This window comes from Monodelphis domestica, chromosome 2, assembly GCF_027887165.1.
Source record: "Monodelphis domestica isolate mMonDom1 chromosome 2, mMonDom1.pri, whole genome shotgun sequence".
NCBI classification, from domain to species: domain Eukaryota; kingdom Metazoa; phylum Chordata; class Mammalia; order Didelphimorphia; family Didelphidae; genus Monodelphis; species Monodelphis domestica.
The window spans coordinates 506,198,662-506,217,742 of NC_077228.1; positions in this window are offsets into that span (position 1 = coordinate 506,198,662).

Consider the following 19,081-nt stretch of genomic DNA (forward strand, 5'->3'; position numbering starts at 1 on the left):
GTTGTAATCTTTTGAAGACAAAGAGATGAAGTTTCAGAAAGGAGAGCACCACCACAATTTTTCCCTAACTGACTTTTGAGTATCTGGCTGCCTTTCTGTTCTTCCCTTTTTATGTTCTTCAATTTACTAATCTCAGGCAAGTCACTCCCTCCTCATCTTTGCTTCTTAGAAAATTTGTCTTCCTAAAGAATAACTGTGAGTGTACATTTTCAGAGAAAGCCAATAAAAACACGCAAGACATAGTTTTATATACATACATGTATAGATATAGATATAGATTTATATAGTCAAATGATACCTTCTTTAGTGCAGGAGGAAAAGGAGAGATCTAACTGAGAACTTTAATGGAAGGAAGGAAGGGGAAAAGGGAAGGAAGGAAAGAGAGAAAGAAAAAGAAAGAAAGAGAGAGAAAAAGAGAGAAAAAGAAAGAGAGAGAGAAAAAGAGAGAGAAAGAGAGAGAGGGGAAGGAAGGAAGGAAGGAAGGAAGAAAGGAAGGAAGGAAGGAAGGAAGGAAGGAAGGAAGGAAGGAAGGAAGGAAGGAAGGAAGGAAGGAAGGAAGGGAGGAAGGGAGGGAGGGAGGGAGGAAGGAAGGAAGGAAGGAAGGAAGGAAGGAAGGAAGGAAGGAAGGAAGGAAGGAAGGAAGGAAGGAAGGAAGGAAGGAAGGAAGGAAGGAAGGAAGGAAGGAAGGAAGGAAGGAAGGAAGGAAGGAAGGAAGGAAGGAAGGGAGGAAGGGAGGAAGGGAGGGAGGAGGGAGGGAAAGAAGGAAATTTCTCTTCCTTTGAGACCAAGTCCATATGCCACCTCAAAAGAAGGCAATTGCAGCATTTTTTTAAATAGAAGGAAGGCCTGAAAAAAATCACTAACAGGGAAGCTTTGACATTTGAATTTAATATAATTTATAAAATTTATCTCATAAAAGACTATTATGACTAATAATAATTATTAATCTTCTTATATTAATTCATAATATTTATATTATAAAAGAAGAACAAGTTGTACATAGTATAGATTCAGTTTCTCATTTTTCTGTTCTACTATATATATGGAAATACCTATTTTATTTAATGTTAAATTCTGAATTTAAAAAATTTTAACTACTTGTTGGATAAACAAATGAATGGATGAATGAAAACATTAAGCACAAAATTTAAAAACCAGGAGATGGATGATGTATTCGGTAGATAATGGAGAACCACTGTAGAATTGTTTATGAGTGCCAGGATCAGAGCCTTGCATTATGAAGATAATTTGGTCAGTAGTGTGAAGGATGACAGTAGCTAGGTGGCACCATAGTGCACAGAGTTTGGGACCTGGAATCAGGAAAACATTTTCCCTAATTCAAATGGCCTCAGACACTTACTAGCTGTGTGATAGCTGTGTGATCCTGAACAAGTGACTTCACCCTATTTGCCTCAGTTTCCTAATCTATAAAATGAGCTGAAGAAGGAAATGATAAATGACTCCAGTATTTTTGCCAAGAAAACCCCAAATGGAGTCACTGAGAGTCAGACATGACTAAAAGGCCTGAACATCAAATGAAGGATGGGATAAGGGACTGGAGCAGGGGACTAATTCCTGGGCAACTGCAATAGCCTAAGAGGTAGTGAGAACTTGAATGTTGGTAAGACGTCAGTGAGAGTAGAGAAGAGGCTGCAGGTGCCTGAGATGCTATGAAGTTCAAAGGAATGAATGGCCTTTGGCAAACTGATTCAGGGGTGAAGGGTGGCTTAGAAGTCGCAGATGATCTCTGAGGTTTTAAGTCTGAGTAACTAAGAGGGTGAAGATGAAATTAGCCAAATATGGAGGCATGATTATTGACCCCTGCTCAATCACATACTATCTTTGTAAACATGGGCAAAATCATTTAGAATCTCTGGGCCTCGGTTTCCTTATTTGTAAAATAATAATAACAACTAGCATTTATGGAACACTTTGGCTTTACTTATATTATCTCATTTGATTCTTACAAATGAGAAGAGAAGGGAAGGGAAGGGGAGAGAAGGGAAGGGAAAGGAAGGAGGAAGGGTAAAAAGGGTTGGGGGAAAGCCAGGTGGCTCAGCATGTAGAGAGTCAGACTTAAGACATGGGAGGTCCTAGATTCAAATCTGATCTCAGACACTTCCTAGCTGCACATCACTTAAGCACAATTGCCTAGTCCTTACTGCTCTTCTGCCTTAGAACCAATACAAAGTATTGATTTTAAGATAGATGGTACAAGTTTTTTTTTTTAATTATTATCCCCTTTTTACAGATGAGGAAACTAAGACTAAGTGTTTAAGTGACTTGTCCAGGATCACATAGTTAAACAATATTTGAAATCAAGTCTTTCTGACTCCAAATCCCAAATTCTATCTCCTGCCATTTGGGACTAGTGGTTCACTAAGGACCTTTTCAGCTTGACTTCCCTATTCATTCCCTCCTCATAGAAATGAACCAAATGGACCTAAAACTTCCAGACAAATGAACTGTGCTGCAAATTAACCCCTCTTATTTACACCTAATAGATTCCATCAAAAAATTGTTAAGATTTTAAAAATATTATTTGGCACGGTCTGCGGTAAAGGGGAATCTCCTCGGGTTTTGCTGCCTTCCCTTTTGTTTAATCCTCAGGAAAGTGTCCAGATCTCTTTTCTGTTGTTATTTAATCAAGCTTAATATTTCGCAAGAAATTTTGCCATCAGTTCTTTCATCCCTTACTTCTATTGTTCCCAGATCATCATGTCCCTGAATCAGAAATGTTGTTCTAATACCAAAACCTCATAAAATATTCAGGAAGCAAGCTGTTCTCTTTACCTTGGAGAGGCTGTACCTTCAGAGTCATTCATGCCCTCCCTGTCTGCCATTACAGAACAAACAAGAGATGCTACCATTCACAAAACACAGGGGCAATGAGAAAATGTTTCCTACAGACAGGTTCAAAGATACAGACTTCTGCCCTTCTCCTTCCCTTCATTACCCTCCCCAAAACATTCCAACTAGCTTGGTTTTTAACACAATCTCCAAATTTTTATATAAAAAAAAAAGATAAACCCAGGGACTTTTTGTTTTAAAGGATAGTTTCAAAGCAATATTAATTGAATTTAGTTCTATTAATATTTATTAAGCTCCAACTATATATACAGTTTCAAAAGAAGAGCACTGGGGGCAGCTCGGTGGCTCAGTGTATTGAGAGCTAGGCTTAGAGATCAAGAGGTCCTGGATTCAAATTTGACTTCAGACACATCTAACAGTGTGACCCTGGGCAAGTCACTTAATCCCCATTGCCTAGCCCTTACCTCTCTTCTGCCTTGAAGCAATACACAGAATTGATTCTAAGACAGAAGGAGGGGGTTTAAAAAAAAAAAAAAGAGGAGAGTGCTAATAAGTGGGAAAGATCAGGAGAGGTCCCATGCTGCAGGTGGCCCCTAAGGTGGACTTGGAAGAAAGCTAGGGATTCTGAGGCAAGAGGTGAAGAACATTCCAGACACAGGGAATCATATGCAGAGGCTAGGGAGTTGGGGGGATGGAAGTCTAAGGGAACCGCTAACAGGCTGCTTGTTTGACTGAAGAGTGGCTGACAGGGGCATATGTAAGATGCCTTGAAAGGGAATTGGGAATTGGGAATTGATTGTGGAGACTTTTAAATGCCCTGCTAACCATCTTGTATCATATCCTACTTTCGATCAGAAATGGGTCTGGAAGCAGGAGAGGAAGGCATGAGCTAACTGATCTCATCAACCACATTTCTGTGTTGGGAGGATGGAGAGGAGGGGAAATAGGAGATCTACTTGTGCAGCCTCAGTTTCCTCATCTATAAAACAGGATTGATAATAATAGCACCTACCTCCAAGACTGCCATAAGGATCAAATGAGATAATATTTGAAAAGAGCTTTGCAAACTTTAAAGTACTATTATTATTGTTCATTCCTTGGTAAATAAATACCAGGGTTTTCTTTTCTTTCTTTCTTCCTTCCGTCCTTTCTCTTTCTTTCTTTCCTTCCTTTCTCCCTCCCTCTCATCTTCCTTTCTTCCTTCCTTCCTTCCTTCCTTCCTTCCTTCCTTCCTTCCTTCCTTCCTTCCTTTCTTCCTTCCTTTCTTCCTTCCTTTCTTCCTTCCTTCCTTCCTTCCTTCCTTCCTTCCTTCCTTCCTTCCTTCCTTCCTTCCTTCCTTCCTTCCTTCCTTCCTCTCTCCCTCCCTTCCTTCTTTCTTTTTCTTTCCTCCCTTCCTCCCTTCCTTTTACTTCCTTCCTCCCTTCCTTTCTTTCAAAAAACCCTTACCTTTCCATCTTAGAATCATGACTATCAGTCCCAAGGTAGAAGAGTGCTAATTGGATAAGTGATTTGCTCAGGGTCACACAGCTAGGAAGTGTCTGAGGCCAGATTTGTTGGAAGCCAGAATCCTCCTGATTGCCAGCCTGGCACTCTATCCTCTATGCCACCTAGCTGCCCCTCCCAGGATGTTTTTCGAGGTACACTAAGGTTAAATGATTCAGCCATAATCCAATCATCAACTGTTCCAGAAGCAAGATTTGAACCCCCTCTTTCCTGACTTCAAGCTGTACTTGGTCTGCTCTTCTGCAATCTGCCTCTGCTCTGCCTTAGAATCACATACAAACTGTGGCAGACTCACCCTGTGACTCTAATGGATCAAGCCCAAGCTATTCCTGGCTTGTGGAGGCTCACTTTTCTTTTATTACTCCCTCGAATCAGGCAAACTGACACCCTCATGGTTATCCTGGCCTCATTATTTAGGCATAAACAGAAGAAAGGGAATCTTTTTTTTTATATTAAATTTGAGGAATCTGTCATCTAAGAGTTATGTGTTCAAGTCGCGTCCTTACGCCGCGTCCCTAAGAAAAACGTCCGTCCCTGCTTTCTCTTGAAATCTGACACTGTCACTGAAATTGGCACCTACAGGTTTACAGCCGCACATTTAGAGCAAAAGAAAGAATCGAGATGTTTCCCGGCAGAAGTGTTTCGATTGTCTTTTCTCTTCTTATCCACATTTCAGCTTCAAAGAAGCCAGGCTGCATTTGCATCCAGCGATTAAACCGGGCTGTTGTCTCAAAGGTGGACCAAGTAAATAATTCAAATGAATTCATCAATATACAATAGATTTAATAAGCATAATAAACCCTTTGACGAAAGCACTTAAGACCCTCCTTCTGCCCTAGCTTCGCCCCCCCTCCATGATCTCCGATTTCCCGGGGAACCGAAGTGGAGCCTGGTTGCTCTCTCCCATTCAAATTATGCAAAGTTGCTATTTACCCGGTTGCAATTTGCATGTCTCAGATCTTGCCTGAGCCTGGCATTTAAGGGGCATGGGGTGAGGAATGAATGTGCCAAAATGGAGTACTGGGGAGAAAAAAAGGAAAACACATGCAGTTAAGTGCCTCCTCCCCTTCCCCGGCACATCCCCAAATTTAAATCGTTTAGAGGAGGACCTCTCTGGGCTCCAAAATTCTGGGATTCTACTAAAGATTTTTTCCCCCCAAATAGCAGCTTTTTTTTTTTTTTAATTTAAGAGAAGACAAGCTGGTGTCGTTCACAGAAATGCTGGATATCAAGTCAGAGAGGCAGTGTGTTCAGTGGTGGGGGGGCTATCTCTGGAATCACCCTGGGTGAATTACTTCATTTCCCTAGGGCTCAGTTTTCTCATCTGTAAAATGGAGAAGGGGAGGATAAAAAAGGGGCAGCGAGGAAATAAAGGAATGACAAGATATTTATTTAGTGCTTCCTATGTTCTAAGCTTTAGGGGTGCAAATAAAAAAGTGGGACTGTTTTTGCTCTGAAGGGGCTAATATTCCAACAGGAAAATAACAACTAGAAGAATGAGTGCCAGGAATTGGGACTTTGTGTTTAACTCTCCCCAAGATGGTGAGTAGAACAACAAAAAGACAATCCATTGGCATATTCTTTGAAGACACACTGGAAATAATGATTCAATTAGGGCTCTCAGTCCTCAGAGCTGGGAAAATGGGGAAAGGGATATCCCAAAGAATGAAAAGGAACATACTTTTATTAAGGAACTCCTGTGGCAGGCATTGCCCTAAAAGCTTTTTTGTTATTTAGTTATTTCAGTTGTGTCTGACTCTTTGTGACCCCATTTGGGGTTTTCTTGGCAAAGATACTGGAGTAATTTGCCATTTCCTTCTCCAGTTCATTTGACAGATGAAGAAACTGAGGCAAACTGGTTTAAGTGACTTGCCCAAGGTCACACAGCTAGTAAGCATCTGAGTTCAGATTTGAACTCCAGATGAGTCTTCCTGACTCCAGGCCTGATGTCCTTTGCATCATGGCATCACTTAGCTGCTGATCTAGTCTCCACTTTCTCTTGTAGAAATTGTCCTCTGTGAAGCTGTTGATGCTAAATTCCAGGGAGTACAAATCTGCATGGCTTGCCTGGTCCAAGTTTGGAAGGTCCAACTGCTGTGATCTTAGAGGCAGGAGAGAAAATGGCTCCAGGAAAGATGAGTTAGATGCCAGGTTCCAGTCTTGCTCCATCCCCATGATGTACCCTCTCCACTCCTGCCTTCAGCTCTTTCTAGCTGGGGGATTTCAGACAAATCTCCGGATCCCTCTGAAGCCTCAGTCTCATCTGGGAAAGGGAGGTGACAATAAGGCACCCTGATGGGATGGCTACAAGGCTCAAATGAAAGTACTTTACACACCTTGTTGGCTTTTCCATCACTCGAAATCTCTAGTCTACTCCAGTATCTTTCCTATTGGCATCTCAGAATGAAAGCTCACTGAAGGCAAACGATGCTTCTTTCAGGTCTTTTTTTCTCAACAGTGCTTGACGCATTATAGACACTTCATAAATATTTGCTAATTTAATGGATGAAATGAGCAAGAATTTTTTAAAATTTTATTTTTAAAGGGATAGATTTTGGATTAGATATTTCAAGAGAAATCCCAAATAAGGAAATTTCTTCTCCCAATTAGTTTAGGTTAAAAAAAAAAAAAAAACTTATCCTGGGGGCAGCTGAGTGGCTCATTGAATTGAGAGCCAGGCCCAGAGATGAGAGGTTCCAGGTTCAAATCTGACCTCAGATACTTCCCAGCTGTGTGACCCTGGGCAAGTCACTTAACCCTCATTGCCTATCTCTTACCACTCTTCTGCCTTGGAACCAATATATAATATTGATTCTAAGATAGAAGGCAAAGGTTAAAAAAACCAAAACCCTTATCTTCTGTTTTAGAATCAATACTGTGTACTGGTTCTAAGGCAGAAGAATGGTAAAGACTAGGCAATGGAATTAAGTGACTTGCCCAGGGACACAGAGCTAGGAAGTGTCTGAGGTCAGATTTGAACCCGGAACCTCCAATTTCTAGGCCTGGCTCTCAATCCACTGAGCCACCCAGCTGCCCTCAATATGTGGTTTTCTAAGTCAATAGGTGGCCAGCAAGAATGGTTTAGTGGCTTCGGTTTCTATTTGAGTTCGATTGCACCAAGCAGTGTGCTGAGAATTTAGGTGATTTGACCATGAGACACACAGTCAAGTCAATATGTGCCAGAGATAAACTTGAACTCAGGTCTTCTTGGTTCCAAGTCAGTTCTGTCTCCACCATGCCATATTCTTTCCAGTTTATTTTTTCATAAACATCCAAAATCTCTGATTTCAATGATTGCCCCAATGATCCCATTGCCCTTATGTGTCAGAAAACAGGTTTGTGTCTGAGTCTTCCTGCTTCCAACATCATCCATGTCTCTGTGCACTATGTCCTATGTACAAACCAAAAATAAACCATAAACAGAGTCCCCATTCCTGCCCACCAGCATGCAACAGTGTACTACCCTTTTCACGTCTATCCCCTTAAAAAAAAGTTTTTCCCAGTGGAACTGCTTGTTGGCTATGGGAGGGGGGTGGAAGGAGGGGAGGGAAAGAACATGAATCTTGTAACCATGGACAAATATTCCAAATCAATCAAGAAAATAAAAAATGTTTAATTAAATAACAAAAAAAATTTTTAAGGTTTTCTTAATTCTATTAAATGAGGAAAAGGGGTCTAGTGTCAGCCATAGCACACGCCGTCAGAAAGGGCTGGATTCAAACCCAGTTTGGATGATTACTAGTCGTGGGGCCCTGAGCAAGACTTTTCATCTCAATGAACTTCAAACTATTTTTTTTTACACAAAATTACAGATCAGCACTGGTGGAGGGAGTTCCCAGCCAATGAAACGCCAGATACTCAAGGTCATACGCGCTATTCCCCAGTCCTGTAGTAAAGAGGGGGTTCTGGTTAATAAACTATATCCGAGCGACAGCTTCCAGCTAACCCCTGCATGGCTTTCCAGAGTCTGGAATATTAAACAGCTCTTCTCGGTCATCTTTTATTTAACGTTGAAGGACCCCACTCTGCTGTGTTGCTCAGGGCGAAAGCACAATCCAAAGGGATAAATGATAAAACTACAATCCGTGACCCATGGGCAGGACACAATAAAATCATCGTGGATTTTATTGACTCTCCAAAAGCAGTGGAGAGGCAGCTGTTTCCTGGAGGAAATGGGCCTGTCCAGATAATTTAGGGAAAGTCTCACAGAGTAAACCCTGATATTCCTGCGGAGAAAGGAAAGATGGGGCATCTACGGGAAGCTGAGTGCTGCAAACTGCATTGAATCCAGAGCTGGAAGGGACCTTAGAGGTCCCCTAGTTCAGGCTTTTTTCCACTAGACTATGAGCTTCTTGAGGGCAAGGACTGGTTTTGGGGGGGATGGGAGCTGCCCATTTTTGTACCCCTCAGCGCTTAATACAATGTCTGACCCATAGTAGGTGATGAATAATTGATCGATTCTCATTTTATATGTTGGGGGAAGCCAAGTGATTTGTAGCTACCTACATCTAGGAAATAACAGAGAAAGAGATTCAAGCCCAGGCTACCTAATCATGGAATTTTGGACATGGAAAGGGACTTCCAAGGCCATCTGGTCCAACCTAGACCTGAACATGAAATGTCATCTGTGGCATCCTGAGGCATCCAGCCTTTGTTTCAAGTAAGGGGAAGTGGCAACCTCCAAGAGCAGCCCATTTCACGTTTGAAGAGCTCTGCCAAGGAGAACTAGTCTCGTTTCTCACCTACGTGACAGCTTTTTCCTGAAGATAATCATCCTGTGTTCCCCATCCCTACCAAGCCTTCTCTTCTCCAGGCTAAAGACTCCCAGCACTTTCAGGTGGTCCCCCTATCAAGGTCTCCAGGCTCTTTTGCTATCCTGTTCATTCTTCTCTGGATACTCAACAGGTTATCAATATCTTTTTTGTTTTGTTTTGCTTTATTTTTTACCTTTTGTCTTAGAATCAATACTGGGTATTGGGCTAGGCATGGAGGGTTAAGTGACTTGACCAGGGTCACACCAGATTTGAACCTGGGACCTCTCATCTCTATTCACTGAGCCACCTAGTTGTCCCCATATCCTTCTTTTAAGAACAATGATTCCAATAGTTATAATCTGTGCCATTGTAGAACCGCCAGACCCATCATTGACCTTCTCCCTTGGGCAAGACTAGGAGAAATAAAACAGACCTTTCCATCTGGATCAAAACTATGGACTAGACCAAGGAGTAACGTCAGTGATGATGAGAAGGCTAGAAGTGGCCCTTCTAGGCTCAGATCTCCCTGATGGCAGAAGGCGATGGTTAACGTATATTTTACAGCTGGGCAGATACATCTTTTCCCTTTATGCTTTTCACAGCTGTTTGCTTTTTGATCGCAATAGCAAACTCTGGGTCTGAAGTCTATCAGGCCCTCATCCATGTCTCTTTCCCTCCCCCACCAACAAGACTGGTACTTTCTGGATTTTATTTATGGCCACATCCTACCATTTCTTCTTCTCTCTCCATTAATTTCAAGTTGAGCCACAGGGAGCTTAAATGGTCTATTATCTACCCCCTGAATCCACATTTCTTTCCGGGAGATAACCTCATTCATGAAAATGAGGTCTCCCCTAATTAATGTTGCTTTTTCTCCAGCATCTGTCTTCCTAAGAAAGAGTGGCTCATTTAAGCTATGGTTTGGATCAATTGGGGGGAGATTGCCTGAACCCCCTTCCGGAATGACCTCAGCTCATATGTCAGTCCTGCAGGCTGTGTCACAAGTTTGAACCCAAGGCGAAGATTGGTCATTGAGCAATTATATCTTAAATGTCCTTTTGAGGCACATAATAACACTCTTTCTACTGTGCTGAGCCTGTCACCCTCTTTAACCCTTCCCTTTCTCAGTAGATACAGTGTGATGTGGTAGAAAATACAATGAATCGGGTAGCAGCTAGGTAGCTCAGTGGGTCTCTGAGAGCCAGGCCTGGAGATTACCAATAAGTCTTGGGTTCAAATCTGATCTCAGATACTTTCTAGCTGTGGGACCCTGGGCAGGTCACTTAACCCCCATTGCCTAGCCTTTTCCCACTGTTCTGTCAAAGAACCAATATATAGAATTGATTCTAAGGGTTTAAAAAGAAGAAAAAAGGAAATACAAGAAATCTGACCCAGAAGAGAACAATGCATCCTGAGAAAAAAATGAGTCTGAACCCACAAGAGAAGAAATCTAAAAAGAATCCCCACTCTGCTGTCACTTTTTCCTCTGAAATTCATAGTTTCTTCACCTATAAAATGAGGAGGTTGGTCTAGATGGTCCCAAAGGTTCTTTCAACTCTTCATTCAGCTGCCTCTATTTGGAAGGTTTTCTAACATTTCTGATTCAGAAGGTCGATTGCCACCCCCATCCCATCCCCCCCACCCCATACTGCTTTCAGAAGATCATTTCCTAGCATCATAGATGGGGCGAGGAAGGAACTTAGAGACCATAAAACCTCACCCTCTCATTTCTGAGGTGATGAAAATGAGTCCCAGAGAAGGTAAATGACTTACCCAGGATCATACAACTTAAGAAGTAACTGAAATTTGATCCAAGTCCAATACCCTATCCACAACACTAAAAACATTATCTTCACATCATCTCATTTTATCTTAAAAAAAAAAAACCCTATAAGGTAGGTAATATTATTGTCCCATTTTAAGACAAGAAAATTGAGGCAAACAGTTTAGGGCCCTTGACTTCCCTAGGGAATGGTTTTCTCCTTTATTTTTTAAAAATATACCTTCTGTCTTATAATTAATACTGTGTATTGGTTCCAAGGCAGAAGAGCAGTAAGGGCTAATCAATGGGGGTTAAGTGACTTGTCCAGGGTCACACAGCTGGGAAGTATCTAAGGTCAGATTTGAACCCAGGACCTCCCATCTCTAGACTTGTCTCTCAATCCACTGAGCCACCCAGCTGCTCCCTATTGTCTCCTTTATTAATGGAAGCAATTGAAGTAGACTCTTTCTCTGGTTCCTGCCAATTCCAAAGCCTGTGATTGTGACCTTCAGTAGCTGCCCTCTATCCTTTCCTGTCTCCCTAAATCTGGTCTCTTTTCTCCTTAGCTAAATTTCTGCTCTGATTTGCTCTACTAAACTGACTTGCCCAGTTCCACTCCATCAAAGAGTTGGACTTTAGGGCAATGGATGCCAGACACCTGAGAAGGATGAGAAGAAAGTGATAGCTGGGGGCAAAAGGTACCAAAGTAGGAGGCTGGTGGCACTGAGGGGAAATTTTTATCTGCTTCCCAGTGTTGTCAAGGGTCAGCCCTGGCTTCCTAGCTCTTCTTACAGACCAATATTCAGTAGAAAATAGGACGTTCGAGGATCAAACAGAACAGATGCCATCTGAAATGAATTTATTCATTCATGTCTATTGGCCTGTAGCTGGGAGGCTGTCACTGTCCTCTCAAATGGAATCTGTCTCTCTGACATTGCCAGATCAGTTACTCCTTTCTCATATTAACAGATTTCCATTTTTCACTCTGGCTTGCCCACAATGAAGAAAAATACATGTTTCTAAAGTTTCGCTGGCCAAGTCACAGGCATTACGTGCTGGATTTTAAGTCAGAGGACCACCACCACCATCCCCGTTAGAATGTTGGCTCATTGAGAGCAGATCCATCCCATTTTTGTCTGTATTGTGCATTGGAAGTTCTCTCTCCATCTACGTACGGCTAATAAGCCCCCACTGGCATTCTCCCTCATAATTATCAGATAATATCAATTAGTCCACTAGCTTTATATAGCTTATTAAAACAAGTATTTACTGAAGAATTAGCATAAGACATTTCCTTCACCCTCAAGGTGTGTAGCATACTCTCACCAGTAGAGTCCAAGGGAAAGTAGAATCTAGCTTAGGGTAGCAAAGGGTAATGCATAGTTCCTAGTAGTCCATTTGCTAAAGTCTTTAAGATGGAATCCTTGTAGAGTCTTGAATCAAGTCTGTCCTCACCTTCCAACAGAGACCACCACCAGTCACTACTGTCCCTGAGACACAGCAGAGGCACCAAAGGAATGAAAAAAAAATCCAAATCTTCTGACTCTGAAGTTAACAAGATTCTCCTCTGGTAAAGGGAGAAACTGAGGCTAAGACCATGGCGCTCTCTTCCCCACCTAAGCGATTTTTTTTCCTCAGGGGCTTGGCTGAAGGCTTCTAAGCTATGGGATGCTTGATTTCTTGATTCCAACCAACTCATTGGTTTTACACAAGCTCCACAGGGTGTGATCAAATCTCTTAATTGGAACAGATTTCCTGAGAAACATCACTCCAGTCTCTCTAATAGATTTCACAGACATAAATTGATCAAGGATTTGTACAAGGAGTTTAAGGCAGGGATTCTTAAATTAGGAATCTATTTTTTAACTCTAACCTTCTGTCTTAGAGTTCATACTAAGTATCCATTCTAAAGCAGAAGAGTGGTAAGGACTGAACAATGGGCTGAAGTGATTTGCCCAGGGTCACCCAGCTAAGAAGGGCCAGAGGCTAGATTTGAACCCAGGTCTTCCCAACTCCAGGTCTGGTTCTCTATCTACTGTGCTACCCAGCTGCCCACAGAGGTCTAAATATACAGAAATGTATAATATAATAAATATAATATAATATAAAGGAATGTATGATATGATATGATATGGCATAATATAAATTATATCATATTATTCATTTATTTATATAATATCATATTATATATTTATTATATTGTATCATATCATATTATATTACATTATTATATTATCTACCAATATATTAATATATATGCATTTTTCCTAATAACTATTTCAGCATAATTGATTCCCTCTGTAATTTTATGTTTTATAAACTTAAAAACATGATTCTGAGAACGAGTCCATAGATTTCATCAGACACTGTCCAAGAGTTCCAGGAAACACAGAAAGGGAAGGAAGTCCCTAGGTCAAAGACTATAGTTGATTGGTTAAATGGAGGTATCCAGATCTTGGTCACTCCTAGTAACCAAATGAGATGTGCTCCCCTCTGGTTAAGTGTATGTAGCATCTCATCACTTACTTTATTTTTTATTTTTATTTACTGAGTCAATTTAGAACATTATTCCTTGGTTACAAGGATCATATTATCTCCCTCCCCTCCCCCCCGTGCTTTTACTGGGTATTACATGTGTCCTTGATCAGAACCCATTTCATATTTGCATTAGGATGTTCATTTGGAGACTATATCCCCAACCATATCCCCTCGACCCATGTAATCAAGGAGTTGTTTTTCTTCTGTTTCTACTCCCACAGTCTTTCCTCTGAATGTCGATAGTGTTCTTTCTCATAGATCCCTTGGGGTTGTTCAGGATCACTGCATTGCCACTAATAAAGAAGTCCATTACATTCGATTGTACCACAGTGTATCCATCTCTGGGTACAATGTTTTCCTGGTTCTGCTCCTCTCACTCTGCATCAATTCCTGGAGGTCGTTCCAGTTCACATGGAATCCCTCCAGTTCCTTATTCCTTTGAGCACAATAGTATTCCATCACCAATAGATACTACAATTTCTTCAGCCATTCCCCAATTGAAGGGCATCCCCTCATTTTCCAATTTTTTTTTGCCACCACAAAGAGCACAGCTATGAATATTCTTGTACAAGTCTTTTTCCTTATGATCTCTTTGGGGTACAAACCCAGGGGTGCTATGGATGGATCAAAGAGCAGACAGTCTTTTAGCGTCTTTGGACATAGTTCCAAATTGCCCTCCAGAATGGTTGGATCAATTCACAACTCCACCAAGAATGAATTAATGTCTGGAGTTTGCCACATCCCCTCCAGCATTCATTACTTTCCTTTGCTGTCATGTTAGCCAATCTGCTAGGTGTGAGGTGATAGCTCAGAGTTGTTTTGATTTGTGTTTCTGTGATTATAAGGGATTTGGTGTAGGGTGTGAGATGTTGATCCCAACCTAATCTCTCCCATACTGTCTTCCAATTTTCCCAGCAGTTTTTATCAAATAGTGGATTTTGGCCCCAAAAGCTGGGATCTTTGGGCTTATCATAGACTGTCTTGCTGAGGTCACTTACCCCAAGTCTATTCCACTGATCCTCCTTTCTGTCTCTTAGCCAGTTCCAAATTGTTTTGATGACCACTGCTTTATAGTATAGTTTGAGATCTGGGACTGCAAGTCCTCCTTCCCTTTGCATTTTTTTCATGATTTCCCTGGATATCCTTGATCTTCTGTTCTTCCAAGTGAACTTAGTTATGTTTTTTTCTAATTCAGTAAAGAATTTTTTTGGTAGTTCAATGGGTATGGCAATAAATAAGTAAATTAATTTGGGTAGGAGTGTCATTTTTATTATGTTAGCTTGTCCTACCAATGAGCAATCAATGTTTTTCCAATTGTTTAGATCTAGTTGTAATTGTGTGGAGAGTGTTTTATAGTTGTGTTCATATAATTCCTGTGTTTGTCTCAGCAGATAGATTCTTAAGTATTTTATATTGTCTAGGGTGGTTTTAAATGGAATTTCTCTTTCTAATTCTTGTTGCTGAGATGTGTTGGAGATATTTAGAAATGCTGATGACTTATGTGGGTTTATTTTGTATCCTGCAACTTTGCTAAAGTTGTTGATTATTTCAAATAGCTTTTGGTTGTTTTTCTGGGGTTAAGTAGATGATCATGCCATCCGCAAAGAGTGATAGCTTGGTCTCCTCATTGCCTATTTTAATACTTTAATTTCTTTTTCTTCTCTAATTGCTACAGCTAGTGTTTCTAGTGCAATGTTAAATAATAGGGGTGAGAATGGGCATTCTTGTTTCACTTCTGATTTTATTGGGAAGGCTTCTGGTTTATCCCCATTGCAGATGATGTTTGCTGATGGTTTTATATAGATACTATTTATTATTTTTAGGAAAGGCCCTTCTATTCCTATGCTTTCTAGTGTTTTCAATAAGAATGAGTGTTGTATTTTGTCAAAGGCTTTTTCTACATCTATTGAAACAATCATGTGATTTTTGTTGGTTTGCTTGTTAATATGGTCAATTATGTGGATGGTGTTCCTAATATTGAACCATCCTTGCATTCCTGGCATGAATCCTACCTGGTCATAGTGAATAATCCTTGTGAACACTTGTTGGAGTCTTTTTGCTAGTATCCTATTTAAGATTTGTGCATCTGTATTCATTAAGGAGATTGGTCTATAGTTTTCTTTCTCTGTTTTTGACCTGCCTGGCTTTGGAATCAGTACCATAGTTGCGTTGTAAAATGAATTTGGTAGAACTTCTTTGCTTATTCTGTCAAATAGTTTGTATAATGTTGGGATTAGTGGTTCTTTGAATGTTTGATAGAATTATTTTGTAAATCCATCTGGATCTAGGGATTTTTTTTCTTAGGGAGTCCTTTGATGGCTTGTTTAATTTCTTTTTCTGATATGGGGTTGTTTCGGTAGTCTATTTCTTCCTCTGTTAGTCTAGGCAATTTATATTTTTGTAAACATTCATCCACATCACCTAGATTGCCATATTTATTGCCATATAATTGGGCATAATAGTTTTTAATTATTGCCTTAATCTCCTCTTCATTAGAGGTGAGGTCTCCCTTTTCATCTTGGATACTGTCAATTTGGTTTTCTTGTTTCCTTTTTTTAAAATTAGATTGACCAATACTTTGACTATTTTATTTGTTTTTTTCAATGTACCAGCTTCTAGTCTTATTTATTAAACCAATAGTCCTTTGAATTTCAATTTTATTAATTTCTCCTTTGATTTTTAGGATCTCTAATTTAGTCTTTGTCTGAGGGTTTTTAATTCATTCACTTTCTAGTTTTTTGATTTGCATGTCCAATTCATTGATCTCTGCCCTCTCTAATTTGCTAATATATGAACTCAAGGATATAAATTTCCCCCCTGAGTACTGCTTTGGCTGCATCCCATAGATTTTGAAAGGATGTCTCATCACTGTCATTTTCTTCAATGAAATTAATTGTTTCTATGATTTTTTCTTTAGCTAACCTATTCTGGAGAATCACATTGTTTAATTTCCAATTAATTTTTTATTTGCCTCTCCATGTACCCTTACTAATTATTATTTTCATTGCATTGTGATCTGAGAAGGTTGCATTTATTATTTCTGCTCTTTTGAACTTGTTTGCAATGTTTTTATGCCCTAGTACATGGTCAATCTTTGTGAATGTACCACGTGTTTTCTATTCAGATCTGATCTTTTCTTTACAAATGCTTAGAATTCTTCTATTTTGTTGAAAGACCATACTTTCCCCTGTAAGAATATAGTCAGTTTTGCTGGGTAGTTGATTCTTGGTTGTAGACCTAGTTCCCTTGCTTTCTGGAATATCATATTCCATGCCTTTTGGTCCTTCAGTGTAGATACAGTCAGATCCTGTGTTTTCCCCACTGTGGTTCCATGGTATCTCAATGACTTCTTCTTGGCAGCTTGTAATATTTTTTCCTTGGTCTGATAGTTCTTGAATTTGTCTATAACATTCCTGGGTGTTGTCAGTTGGGGATTAAGTACAAGAGGTAACCTATGGATTCTTTCAATCTCCACTTTTCCCTCTTGTTCTGGAATATTGGGGCAGTTTTCTTGGATAATTTCCAATAGTATGGTGTCCAGGATTTTTCTTTTGTCATGGTCTTCCTGTAGACCAATGATTCTTACATTGTCTCTCTTGGAACAATTTTATAATCTTTTGTTATATGAATGAGGTGCTTCTTATTTTCCTCAACTTTTTCATTCTTTTGATTTTGTTCTTTAGTGTCCTGCTTCCTTGTGAAGTTGCTTGCTTCTAATTGTTGTATTCTGGTTCTTAAAGACTGAATTTCATCCCTGGTTTTTGGGTCATCCTTCTCCTTCTGGTCTGATTTTCTTTGGAGGTCATCTTTCATCTCCTTTGCCTCATTTTCAAGCTGATTAATTTTGGCTTTTGTAACCGTGAAAATGTGTTTTGTCAAGACTGTGAATTGCCAAAACTGTAAAGGTTTCGGCCAAACTGTAAAAATAATTTTTAGTGTCTTGATTTAAAATCTAAAATTAAGTGGTCGCCATGGGAAAATTCCCAAATATGAAAATACCCAAGTCAGCTGGGTTTTATGGAGATTTTAATTAATACAAATGAAGAAATTAAGGGAAGGAGACAGAGAGAGAGAGAGAGAAAGAGAGAGAGAGAGAGAAAGAGAGAGAGAGAGAGGAGAGAGAGAGAGAGAGAGAGAGAGAGAGAGAGAGAGAGAGAGAGAGAGAGAGAGAGAGAGAATGTAACATACCAGGCATGGAAGTATGGTTGATGTATTAAATACTTGATCAGAGCAGTTAATGATCAATGTATAGGCAGTTCTAAAGGCAAGAAAATTCCTGGGCCTAAGCCACAAAGGCTTAGCCCTCACCTTGTCAAACCTCATTCCTCTGAAAAGTGCATGTCAGGTGAATCCCCACCTACTCTGATCTTGTCATTATCTATGCTACCAATGAGAATCAACTATGCTTTGTTATGTATTTATTCATCTTCACAATCCACAATAAAGCCTGGGGTGAGAGTGTGGTTCCTCCTCTTGTTTCCTGCAACCTTGAAGTTCTCTCTGCTCTCTCTCTTTATCTTTCCTAACACCACTCTTGGCCATGTGCTTTCTATCTCAGAATTTTTATTTCCACGTGTCAGCATATTTCTCACATTTTCCTTTAATTATCTTTCTAAGGAGAATGTCATCAGGGATTCATGCCATCCCTTACTAAAAATTGACTTGTCTGTGTCTCTTATTTATCACCCATTTTCTCAGACTCCTTGTTCCTTCTCGAGCCCAAACCCACTAAGGAAAATTCTTTTTATAACAGTTGCTGGATGTTTATTATAGAGAAAATAGTAGAAAGGGCCTAGGCCAAATGGCCTAGGCCTGAACCTAAGGGAGAGTGAGTCAGTCTTTATCACTCACCACAAGATCGTCTCAAGCAAGCTCCAGTCCTCCAGTGAACTCCTGAACTGAGTTCAGAGTCCCAACTGAATTTAGTTGACCTCCTTTTAAAGAGAATTTTCTCTTATGACACCTCCCCTAAATTTTCACATCTACCAATCATAGTAGACGCTTTTCCCCAGGACTGCCCATTCTTAGTTCTCATCTTATTTGGTTCTTACCTTCTCTGGTTAGATTAAAACTTCATACCTCTTTTGTTAAGCTTGCCTTTTGTAAGTTGCTTGACCTTTTAGTGATTCATTTGACCTTTATAGGTACTGAGCACCTTTTTATATTAGATCTAAAAATAGACCAAGCTTAAGGTTTTAGCTTCACTATAAGTACAAGTTAGGGACTTTCATTGTTCCATCAGGAGTTTACAACTTTATCTTCCCTTAAGGCACTGTCTGAGTAGGGTGGAGTAATTTTAAAAGTTCTCAATACATTCCTGATCAAGTACCTCCATTGTTACAATAAGGGAATTTGCTTAACCAAATCTTCTAAGGTACAGTCTGAGTAGTTTTAAGATTCACACTTTCAAGAAACTGTTTTCTGTTTCCAGATGACTTATCCTGCTTTTTAAGTTATTTTCCCAGTTTTCTTCAGTCTCTCTTAATTGTGTTTTGAATTGTATTTTGAGTCCTTTGAAAGCTTGTATCCAATTCACTGTGGTTTCTGTTTTTTTGCTTGGTGTTCCCTTATCCTTCTTTGTTCCATTTGCTCTTTGTTCATTGCCTGACTAGAAGCTATTGACTGTAATTTATTTTTTCTTTTTATGTTATTTGCTCATATTTACCCCCTTCTTTACTCCCTGTAGTTGCCTGTGCTCTTGTTCCTCTCATTT